The sequence below is a fragment of the Tachypleus tridentatus genome, chromosome 13, assembly GCF_004210375.1.
Source record: "Tachypleus tridentatus isolate NWPU-2018 chromosome 13, ASM421037v1, whole genome shotgun sequence".
NCBI lineage: Eukaryota > Metazoa > Arthropoda > Merostomata > Xiphosura > Limulidae > Tachypleus > Tachypleus tridentatus.
The window spans coordinates 157,530,722-157,543,671 of record NC_134837.1 but is presented as its reverse complement, the minus strand read 5'-3'; the positions used below and the strand labels follow the sequence as shown (position 1 = coordinate 157,543,671).

At 30.2% G+C, this 12,950-nt stretch overlaps 1 protein-coding gene across 1 annotated transcript in view; it reads left to right on the top strand.

Annotated features, from left to right (window-relative positions):
- The window catches only part of LOC143238836 (uncharacterized), a 41,746-nt gene extending 38,792 nt beyond the window's left edge, over window positions 1-2,954 (top strand). The window contains exon 8 of the mRNA XM_076479407.1: window positions 1,321-2,954. The gene's annotated coding sequence lies outside the window, so the exon portion shown is untranslated. The remainder of the gene's footprint in view (window positions 1-1,320) is intronic.
- The last annotated feature ends 9,996 nt before the right edge of the window (window positions 2,955-12,950 follow it).

The following is a 12,950-nucleotide window of genomic DNA, read 5'->3' as shown; positions in this document are numbered from 1 at the left end:
ACTCCAAATAATGAAATATTTCTAATTTCAGTTAATATAACAGGCTAGTTATTAACTCTGTTCCTTAATCATTTGAAATTGTTTTTCATTCTTCGGTTCTTTGTTATGGTACCAGTTGTGTTGAAAAAGAAACTTGTAATTTTAATGTTCTTTATTGAAATGATCTAAATAAGGAAACTTAATCCTGTGAAACTTTTTTTTTTTTTGCCTTGTTCTCCAGTGCAAAGAATCAAACATCCATAGGTTGAGTTAGAGAAAAAAATAGTATATATTTTTAAAAGTTGTTAATAGGAGATTATTAGGATGTGGTAACACATTCCCTGTACCTGTTCATAATGTGTTTTCAAAGTTGTTAAATAAATAATTTGCCAATATAAAATTCAGTTTTAATGATAGTAAGTGTAATATTACTTCACAACAAAACTGATTTAAAAAAGAAATGTGTATATTAATTGCATTGTTCTCTACTAGCCCAATAAGAGGTGCGTATAAGAGCAAAGCCACTACACCATCTGTTGAACACAGCTACCCATGAAACATTTTGCTTAGTAGTAAAGCTCACCAGACTGACTGTATTACAATATATAATATAATGACATATTAGATATTTAAGAAAACTCGAATCTTATAATGAATAACCTCTAAATTTGTAAAATGTGATTCACTGATTAGTAGAAGATATTATACTACAATACATTAAGGCTGGTGATAAATTTTGATCACTCTTTGTATGACTGCAATTCAAGTACCTTTATTTTGGTTTAAAAACAACTGCACAATGGGCTATTTGTGCTGTGCTTACTGCAGTGATTCAATCACAAAACTTGGCATTAAAGTAAGCTCTTAAATATACCACTAAGCCACAGGAGGCATTGTGCAATTGAAGATAGGTGGCAGCAAAGTTATTGTCAATTTTAGTGTGATGTTTTCAAACTTGTTGCCAGTTAATGAATCATGTTTCATGAATTTAGGCATAATAGATCATAAGACTTGAACTTTTTTTTAAGTTAGTTTATCAGTCTTTTAAGTGTTTTACCCTTGAATGCAGTATTGTTTCAGTGTATACTTTATATCCTTAAAATGCTTAATGTAAGTTTCTTCTTTATCTTGTGGTTATGCAGATTGTTATTCTTCTCTGTATTAAACTATTGTTCTTTGAACTAAACATATCTTATTTTCTAAAGTTGTATTAATAACTGTTTTAACTGGGAAATATTATGAATTTTTTCTCGCAATTAAAAGTTAAAATGTTTTACTGAAAGGTCTGTTACCCATGCAGCTTTTCTCACACAACTATACCGGTTTTAATTTTGCTTGTAGATTTGAGGCATCCTGGATCTATGATAACTGTACCCTCATGAAAAATAAATCATGTAGGAAAGAAGATATGGTTTGGTATAGTTAGTTACTTGTAGATGTTAATATATACATGTATCTAGTTTCTATAATGTTATTTTTTTGCACATTTAGAAGTGTGTGATTAACGTTGCTTAAGCTGAACACATTTTATATTTGTAATGAAATCTAGTTTGTTAAACTATACTTTTAGGGGGATACACTATTGTTACTAATAGGTACAAATTTTTCTTGTGTATTTGTTTGTAAGATTGAATTATAAAAAAGTTTTACTCTTTGAATATTTTATTTGCTGTGATATTTTACTTTTGTTAACATATTTTTCATTTTAGTGTCATAGACACATGCTACCTGCCATTATATGTTTAATTTGTTTTGTTTCAAAATATTTATTTTGATTTGAACTTCACATAACATATAAGAGTATAATGATGATGGTTTTGATCAAATCTTTGCTCACTAGTTGTGTAACTCAGTAAGGAGTTAAAACTTGAATATTAACAGCAATGAGTAACTGAATTTGAATGTGTTTCAGGTTTTGTCTGATCTAAACTTTTTAGAAGACCAGAAAATACTTAAAAATAATTGAAACAGGTAATTGTAGTGACTAGCATGTAACATTATTTGCAAAGTATAGATTTCAAATTGTTCTTTCATGCATCATGTGAGACAAACATTTCTTTCTTGTATTTAACTTGTGGGATTATTTTTAAACAATTGTATAGAAGTTTTAGTTAATGTGAGGTACAATTAGATTTTAAGGTCTAAATTTTATAAATTTCTTTTAGGTTTTTATGGTATTGAGCATGAGTGTGTCTATCCTAATATTATTGCATATTTTCTTAAATCAGAACTTAAATATGTCAGGACAGAAATAACCTGTTCTTACTAATTTTCAAACAATTTAGTAAACTGGGCATTCAAACTTGGATATCAAAGAAATTTTTTAGCTGAATACGTAAAACACTTGTGAAATGTTGAGTTTTGCCTTGTACATAAATATTAAACTATATAGTGTATATTTTTTCCTAATCATTTAACAAATTCTATTTTGAAATTCAAGTACTAACTAGAATATTAAGCACACATCTCATTCACACACAACCTAAGATTTCTTGTAAAACTTGTATTTTATTTTGTTACAAATGGTTATCCCCTTTCAAAGTATTTTGTGCATAGTGAAAGAAGAGAAGGTAATTTTTTTAGACTACTAGAGATTAATTGCAAACCTATATCCTGTTTCATTAACTAATGAGGTTCCACTAAAAATATACTCGTGTACCTTGTGTAACATATCCATTTAAAAGATATCCACATGATGCATACATTCAGTCAAAGTTTAATCATATAACTTCTGATGCATGAACTGTAAGAGATTTAGAATGCTGAGAAGTATATTTCTTTATTGTACAACAGTATTCTTGTTTTACATGAATTCCAATTTTGCATCAAGTAAACAAACCTTTCATGCAGTCAACTAAGAATGAGGTTCTGATTTATATCACAGTTGTCTCAAGAATACTTAAACTTTGTTGTTTCTGTGTCCAGTTTATTAGTCTACAGCATTAAAATAATTAAAGTATGATTTTATGAAACTAGTTATCCTGTTTCAATTTTCTTTCTTTTTGGAATTTTGAACAACATATGATCAATCTCCTACATTAATGAATTGTTATCTGACTAATATTGTGGGAATTTCTTTCATATGAGCAGATATTTTTCAGGATTAAAATAATGTACAAGTATAACATCGATGAAAGTGTGATGTTTTCAAAACAAGACCCAAAACTTGAGCACATTCGAATACTTGACTATTCTTCTTCAGGAGAATCAAGGGTATGTTTAATGAGTGTGATGAAATGTATAGGCTCAGATGTCAATGTCACGTAAATCACATGTTCTCTGTAAGTGGACTTTGAGAACTAGCCAATTATAACTAGCATTTGTGTCAAGTTTAGTTTTGTGTCAAAGGGATGTGTAAAGTTCATAATAGTCATAAGAATTGTTAACTAATTCATACAGTAAAACTTGTCTAAGGCGGAGTTGCACGGGACTGAGTAAAATTTACAGCTTAGACATAGTGAACATGCATTTCCTTAATTATATATAATTTTTGAGCAGAACGTTATACTTGCTTGACTCAAGGAAAGTACAACATTTGTGAATAGTTATTATAATGTTTATGCTATATTTATTGGAATAAGAACAAAAATAGACATTCAAAAGATACATAAGTACACAATCTTAATCAAATTTATTTTAAGAAAGTGTCCAATTTCAACTGTTTCATTTTTTTAATGGGTTTTCTCATGCGGTTAAAAGAGAATGCCAATACTATGGCCTTTTCATGAAGTTCATTTTCCCCCTTCATTTTTGCATACAATTAGATTGCATTAATATAACTTAACACTTGCTATGAAGTAGGAATTTCTATTTCCTCACTATTTTTTCTATTTTGTTCAACTTCTGAATCTCTCACTGTTACCATCTTGCAATTCTATTATAGATTTGAAATCAGTATCTACTAAAACATTCTTGTCAATGTTCACAAAATTTTCCACATTCACAGAACCATCTACATCAATCTTCTCAGAGTTTGGACTTCACTAATCCTAAATTCATTAAAATATTACATACATATCTGATAGCTCTTTTTTTTTAAATGAGGGTAATTAGTAGCTTTTTTAATGAGGATAATTAGTAGCTTTTTTGAAAATGAGGGTATTAAATTTTCCCTAAATTTTAAAATTGGGGAAAACAGGAATTTATTTTTTTTTGCAAGAATTATTTTGAGAGTACAATTTTACACTTAAAAGAAATATATTTATACAAATCATGAATCTAACTTTTAACTGCAAAAATAATGATGGCAGAAAAAAGAACAGAATATGTTTAACCAATACTTACTGTAATAATTTGTTTAAATATGAATAAATTATCAGACATTTTGTTAATTAAACAAGAATTTATTAATATTTAATTAATAATTTCTTTAAATATTAATAAAGAACTTTTTTTTTCTGCCTTACTCAGGTTCTAATCCTACTTGTTGGTATATGAGGTAAGTGAAAGATAGTTATGCTAGTTCCACCATATAGAGGGCTTTTTATTAGAGAAATCTTGACATAATGCTGCAAAATTTTATTTATGGCTTGTACAGTTTCCCCCTCATGCAGTTTCCAAGTTAGACAGGTTTTACTGTATAAAGATAAAATTGGATAATGGCAAAAGGCAGTGAGGAAGTATAGAAAATGAGCTCATATATGTATATATAGGCAAACGCACACAGAGAGAGAGAGAGAGGGGGGGGAGAATTGTAAGGAAGATTAACACTGATAATCTTTAATAAACTTTAATCATGAATTTAATTTTTAAATATTTTCAGAGACTTGCAAAGGTCAACAACTCTGGAATTGAGATTGATGCCATTTGGGGTTACAGTATTTAACAGTGCTATCCAATAAGCTTCTTTAATTTCCCTGTTTTTGTTAGATGTAAAATTTGTCTGTATACAAATAGGTCTTCAAGATAGTGTCCAGGAATGTTAATTTATTGCAACCTGAAGTTGTTTGTTTTCATTATTGATTTATGGTTATTAAAATGTTCCTGTATAGTTTCTCTGGTTTGATCTACATATTGAAAATTGCATTTTTTTGACATTGGATTAAGTGAATAACATTTTTTCATAGAACAGTTTATGGAATTAGTGACTTTTAACTGCTTTTAGTTCTCTTTTATTAGTAGATTTGTCCATTTCTTGTATGAACTTACAAGTTTGACATCACTTGCTATTACAAGGTTGACTTCCACCTGGTGTCAGCATAAAGCTTATTTTAGCATGAACTAAGTGTGAATGCAAAGTTTCTTTTTTTCTGAAAGAAACTACAGGAACTTCCATAAAAATAGATTGTAATTGATTATTAAGTTGAAGGAAGTAGAAGTTTCTTTAGTATCTGGGATAGGTTTTTCAGTTTGGGGTGATAGATAATAACTAGTGGAACACAAGAAGAATTAGTTTTAGGTGGTTGTTTCAGGGCAGATGCACATGGTATATTGTTAATTTCCTCAACTTGTTGGGTGATAGTGTTTTTGTTTATAACCTCTTTCAGTCATAATCTGTTTCAAAGAATCGATGTGATAGTCATAGTTCTTACTATGAGAGCATATTTTCTTTAAGTGCTTGATTGAATGCGATATTGTGTTTGGTGTGTGTAGGGTGACAGCTTTGATTATGTAAGTATTGTGATTTATCTGTTGGTTTTGAGTACAAATCAGTATGTAGAACACCATCTTTTTATGTTAAAGTTACATCCAAGAAATGTATTTGGATAGTGGAGTAGTTTAGAGTAAATTTAATAGAACTGTGAAAGGTGTTAGCATGTTTATAAAAAGATGGTAATAAATGTTCGTCTCCTACCCAAATGAAAGATAAAGGTTATTGATGTATTGTCTCCAAAATGTTGGTTTGTCTGTACAGTTTTCCAAAAGATTCATCTCTAAGTCTCCCATGAAAATGTTGGCATAGTTTGGCCTCATCTTGGTGCCCATACCTATGCCTTTTGTTTGAATATAGAATTCACTATCAAAACTGTGAGGTGCCATTAATTTTAAGAAATGTTAATAACTTAGGACTAAAGTGAAATAATCAAGCCCTTTTCAATTAATTCTTGTATGTATGCTGTGTTTATTAAAAAATAAATATTTCAAATACATGTTCCAACATTTTCTAACTTCAGTAATTAATTTACTTACAAAATAAATGTTCAGTATTGTAAAATATTATTGTACTTGCACAGTAAGGAGAAATAATTTTTAATAGATACAATTGTGTACCTCCACCTCAAAATATCAGTAATTTGTTTTTTTACTTTTAAATAAAATATTTCTTTCACCAGCTGGTTTACTTTTCACATTAACCACCAATAATAATGTCCCATGCATGTACATACCATATTTTGAAAAAAATTATCTGCACATGTGTCCCAGAGAAATGTATACAAGCAAATATAATATCTTCAAAATAAGCAGAAAGTTATTTAAAGAAACTTTTCAATATATATGCTACTATTAATGGTGAGGCTGAATGTATGAGCAGAAAATGTTTTAGATATTAGAAAATTGATTGTTGAATGAATATCACACTAACAAGTTGTTACTGATTTTGTATTTGCTATAAATCAATAATTGAAATTAATAACTCAATGTACAATGACCATTCAAAATAATAAAATTGGTCTGAGGTTATAACACTTGAAGCCAGTTTGCTTTATCCTGCATATCACCAAGGTTATAGGTACTCGGGTGGCTTTCTGTTGCTGTATAATAATATATGGTATTCCCCTATACATTCAAGAGAACTTTCTTCATTTTTTGTGAGTATATTGGTACTTATCAAAACATTGATTGTTAATGCATGTTTCTAGATTATGATGAAATTGTCTTCCACCAACGCATATGTTTTGGGTATAATTTTACCCTTAAAATTTATGTGGTGGTTGTGGAAAGTTACCATTAAACTGAATGGTATGTTGTGATAAACAGTTAAATGGAAACTTGCATGTGTTCATTAAGGTGTTTAACAGCCATTAAGTTACCTGTCATAAAGTATCAATAGTAATTTCACTTTGATAGAAATCCAAAGCAATGAATTTCAACATTATCTGAACATTTTGTTTTAAGAGTATTTAATAACTTTCTTCATTTTAAATCAAATGTTTACCAGTTTAATTTGAACTCTTGCAAGATAAATACAACTTTAATTATACAGCATAATATAAATGCTGTTCTTAAAACCTTATTTGCAGACTATCATAGCTTCCAAACAAATGGGTATTAGAGCTGTGAAGTAAAGCACATAATTTTGCGGTGGTCTGGTAAGGTACGTAACTCGTAATCCAAGGGCTGCTGATTCGAATCCCTGTCGCACCAAACATGCTCACCCTTTCAGCAGTGAGGGCATTATAATGTAATGGTCAATCCTACTATTCACTGATAAGAGTTTGCAGTGGGTGTTGATGACAAGCTACATTCACTCTAGTTTTACAATGCTAAATTAGGGATGGCTAGTGCAAATAGCCCTTGTTTAACTTTGCACAGAATTCAAAAACAAATTTGTGGCTGCTGTTGTAGTAGGTATATACTGGTTTAGTTGGCACTTTTTTCATTTAAGAAGCTTTACCTCTTTTACCTCGGTGATGTTTGTAGTATTCATTGTGTTTCATCATTGTAAAACTCTATACATGCTTTACATGAGTTTTCAACTTTGGAAATCAAAATGTAGTTTGTGTTTTGGTAAGAGTGATAGATATTTTGTCCTTTGTTTTTTAATTCCAATACTGCAATAGAAGTTGAAGGTTTACAGATTATTGTACATTTTATTAAGAACTTAAAATACATCTCATTCACTCTGAATAGATGTTTTAGTTTTCAGAGAATGTGGTGTTCATTTGTTTATTCATGTATAAATTAGATAATTTTATGTTTTTAAGTTTTCTGTAATCATGAGTATGACAGCTCAACCATTTTAAGCTTCTTTTGTTAAAATTTGATATCAAAAAGAATTTTGTATTTAAAAAAAAAAAAAAGAATCAAACTTTCTTTGAAATAATATGGTGATCAAAATACTCGTCAAACTTCATTTTATTTGCAATTATTGCCTTTTTATCATTTTGTTTCTGCTTCAGAAATCAGTGCAGTTTTTCTGATGTTCATGTTAGAAGTTTTTTATATGAAAGTTATTTTATGAATATCCTTTATCCAGCATTTTGATGCTTTAATTTTTTCCTTTTAATATCACAAAGAGATTGTAGCACTGAAGCAGTTGTTCATTGTACCTTTCAATAATACCTGATAGAGTGCATACCTAGTTCTTCCCATTTCTTCCTCTGCTGTGTTAAGAGTAACACTTGTTTTGCATTTGTTGCAGCAAGTAAAATCCCTTGTGGTACTAAATCAAGGTGCATTTCTGGGAAAGCATATCTATTTCTTTGTTATTTTTCATCCATGTAATATTTTGAGAGAACTTATACTGAGTATTCAGGAATTTTTACCTTGGTATTTTTTTATTATTATTTGAAGAACTGATTATTTTAAAGTTGTATAATAACATTCTCATAGGAATAATGCAGAAATGTTCTGTAAAGTAAAATGTCAGGTTACTTCAGGCTAGTATAGAAAAATTATACATAAAGTAATTTGTATGGTATTTTTCATTGATGAACCTTCTGTAGAGGTAGAATTATCCTTAAAAATGAGGAGTTAACTTCAACTGATATGAAACCTTTTTGTGTGGATATAAAATGAAGGTAAACTGATGGGCCACTTGTGTAAAAGAAAATGTAAAGACTGCAAGTTTCTCTGTGTAGTTGAGACTGGCATATGAGTATTCTGTGTACAGGTGATTCAGGGAGTTGAATGGTATTTACACTTAAGGACAATATACAAAGTAGAATGAGAAAAAATTTGGAGTTACTTGAATCTGAGGTGAAATTAGTTTGTATAGATTGATATATATGAAAAACTTATTGGAATTTTGACTGGTATAAAAAAAACAGGCAATAAGTAGATCTTGAACTTCATTTTATGAGACTAAAATTGGTTATTTAATTTTCTCTGGACCAATTAAGTCTTAAAATGGTTAAAAAGAGGTGATGGGGAAGAATCTGTTTGAGAACATTTAGAATGTGTTGAAACAGGTTATCTTGGTTGGTTTTGTTGGGCATCATAAAGTATTCTACCCTCCAAAGTTTATTTTATTGTTCTGAAAGAAATGTTTGGTTTCTCTAAGTTTGGCCAATTTTTGTGTGATTACATGGCAGTGACTGTAGGAATTGGCAATAGGAGAAACATACCAGTCAACATTAATTTAAAATGTTTTTTTACTTTGATTAAAGTAGTACATTAAACAAAACAAATCTGTTTCATTGACATGTATTAAAATACACTTGTAAAAATGTTTTGGGAAGGAAACTAGTATTTAACTTGCCACCTACGTTACGTGTGTGTCGTAATTATCATATTTCATAAATAGATGTTGATGTTAAGGTGTTATATTTATTATTTGTAAAAGTAAGTTGCTAATACAACAGTTTGTCATGTAGAGGTATAATATATTGTGTGAAACATTCCAAGTTAGTGTTAGAAACTAGTAGTTTATAGAATTCCTTTTTTGTATAAAACAGTAAAGTTGTATATTGTATAAAAGCATCTTCATTTATCTTTTTTTGTTTACTGTTTTTATTTGTTTGAAATTTTATAGCTTCCATTTTATTATGTGCTTATTATGTTATATTGAACTTTAGAATAAATCATTAAATACTTAATTAGAAGTTTATTTTCACTGTGAAAAGCCAGCATATAGTATACAGACCTTGTTGTAATAGACTTGAATAATCAGTTGATTGCAAATGTTGTGAAAGATAAATAAAGGCCTTCCCTCACAAACTTTTTGCAATCATTTACCATTGAAGTGGATGTCAAATACCACCAGTTTCTTATTTCTGTGTACTAAATATATACAGTAATTTAACAATGAAACTGAAATGCAAAATGAAGAAGATAAGAACACTATTTGATTGAACAAGAAATTTGACTAACAGCCAGTTGAAAGTTAGTGGAATAGATAATGTAGATCAGACTTATATTGATACTTCTTCAGTCTTTACATGAAATCTTGTTCATCTTAATAATTTGATACACTATTTCATTACAGCCCTGTCTCTCATTACATTTTCCATTAACATCTCTTTATAAACTTTTTTTGTTAATGTTTGTCTGTACCAAGATACAATTATAAAAGTAATGTTTTTATGATGTAGAAGTTAATATATCTGTACTGTTCTTCTTAAATGCATATAAAATGTATTGGTTAATGCTTCACCAATGCTTCTGTTAATAGAGATGGAGTAAGATGGGTTATGAGTGGAGAATATGTGAAATGTAATTTCAATTTTTCCCATTAGACTTATTGATATTATAAAAAATTCTAAAGGATAATTTATTGATTTTGTGCTTATATACCTCTCTAGTTGCTTAGTGGTAAATCTGCTTTCTTACAACACCAGTAACTAGGTTCAGGTACTTGTAAGCACAGCACGTATAACCCATTGTGTTATTTTTGTGATCAACGATAATTACCACCATCATAGAAACAACTACAAAAAAGTTGTGCTTAAATCTTTTGTATATTCAGTATATATAAAATGGGTTGCTTCATGATAAACACAATAACCTAAAATTGACAGTCAATGTGCTGAGTAGATTTATATTAGTGAATGACAGCAGATTTTGTTTAAACAGCTGAATGATTGCCTTTTTAAATTACCAACAGCCATACTGTACACTCAAGAAATATTTAGAAATTTTAATTTTGTAGTGTTGTTTTGTATTGTAATTTATAATTGATCATTTCTGAGTTATATTAAAACTGTACAAACAGTTTCCAACGCATTACGATTTTGGTGTATCCATTACGACTATACGCTCATACAGACAAATATTACGACTTGTTGCCACAACCAAATTATATATTATATAGGCCTATACAATAAAGTGATAAATTGTTACCCCAGGACTTGAAAGGGGTGAAAAGAAAATTTCTAGTGAGACACAAATAAATTTTGATAATAAATAAGACATAGTCCAAATGGCTACTTGCGATAATCATGTTTGTGCTTAAAATAAAAAAATATTTGTATCTGCGACGTCAACCTATAGTTTGAGTGCGTTGTATGTATGCAAAAACGGCTCGTTTGGATTGAGAAAATATTTTACGTAGAAGAGCGAACATGGTTTCGACCTTCTTCGGTCATCGTCAGGTTCGCAAAGAAAGAGGTAACTGACCGGAAGCTGACCACATATTTGGAAGGGGTTGTGTAACTGAGTGTCGGAATGTAGAGGGCGGTGTTAGATGTTTGAATATATAATTTGATTTGATTTTATTTAATATAGGTATAAGGGCGTTCCTTTATATTGGTTTATTTTGGGTTTAAGTTGTATAAGTAAGGCTTCTTTAATTATGCGTTTGTTTATGTTTGTTTCTTTATTTAGTATTTGAGTGTTTTCTATGGTTATGTTGTGTTTATTTGACTTGCAATGTTCGAAAACGTGTGAAGGTGACTTTTTATGTTTTTTGAATCTGGTTTCCATTTTTCCACTTGTTTCTCCAATATAGAAGTCGTGGCAGTTATCACATTGTATTTTATAAATAATGTTGGTGTGGTGTTTGTCAGTGTAGTTTTTACATAGTATAGACCTCAGTTTTGTGTCTGGTTTTTGAATAAATTCGGTATTAACTGAAATGTCATATTTTGTTACTAGTTTTTGCCAAATGTTGGTTGTCTGCTGATGTCGGGAATATGTGGTATGCAGCAGTATATGGTTTCGTGATTTTTTTTATTCGTGAGATACATTTACTTTTGTTGGTTGATTTTGCTTTGTCTACGTGTGTGCGTATAATGTTTTCTACAGTTTGTGGAGGAAACTTATTGATGTTGATGAAGTATTGTTTTATTTTGTCTAATTCATCGTTAATTTTATCTGGTGAGCATAGTTTTATGGCTGTGTTTATTTGGTTTCTTTTGTTTTGTTTCATGTGGGCCTGGCATGGCCAAGCGCGTAAGGCGTGCGACTCGTAATCCGAGGGTCGCGGGTTCACTATTCGTTGGTGAAAGAGTAGCCCAAGAGTTGGCGGTGGGTGGTGATGAATAGCTGCCTTCCCTCTAGTCTTACACTGCTACATTAAGGACGGCTAGCACAGATAGCCCTCGGGTAGCTTTGTGCGAAATTCCAAAACAAACAAACAAACAAACTTGTTTCATGTGCTGAGTCCCAAGGAATGTATAATCCAGTATGGGTGATTTTTCGGTGGATTTCAGTTTTGAATTGTGTGTCGGTTCTTGTAATTTTGAGGTTAAGAAATGATATTTGATTGCTTTCTTCTTGTTCACATGTGAAGTTAATGTTGGGATGTATAGAGTTAATGTGATTGAAAAAAATTAAGTGTGTTCTGTAGATCTGAATCCCACAACCGTGACATCTACATATCTGTACAACTATAGTGGTGGTTGTAATGCTGTGTTAATTGCTTGTATTTCAACTTGTGTCATAAAAATATTGGCTGGAACTGGTGATACTGGGTTGCCCATGCTAAGGCCATTTGTTTGTATGTAGTTGTGGTTGTTGAATATGAAGTTTGTCTTTATCGTAGTGAATTATATGGCCAATCACACTATTCGTTGGTAAAAGAGTAGCCCAAGAGTTGGCGGTGGGTGGTGATGACCAGTTGCCTTCCCTCTAGTCTTACACTGCTAAATTAGGGACGGCTAGCACAGATAGCGAAATTCAAAACAAACAGATTTAGTCAAGACATTTATAAACAATTTTCATTAAAAATTTCACTTTCGTGAATTTGTTATTCACCATAAAATGCATTGCCTTTACCATCACAAGTAATATCTCGCAGGGTTATTTATACCTTGGATGTTTTAAAAATTTTATTCAAGAACCAGTTTTCTGCACGGTTTAGTCTATACCGCTCTATCAAGATGGACGTTTTAACATAACATAACAATGCACGTAAGTCGAAATTATAATCA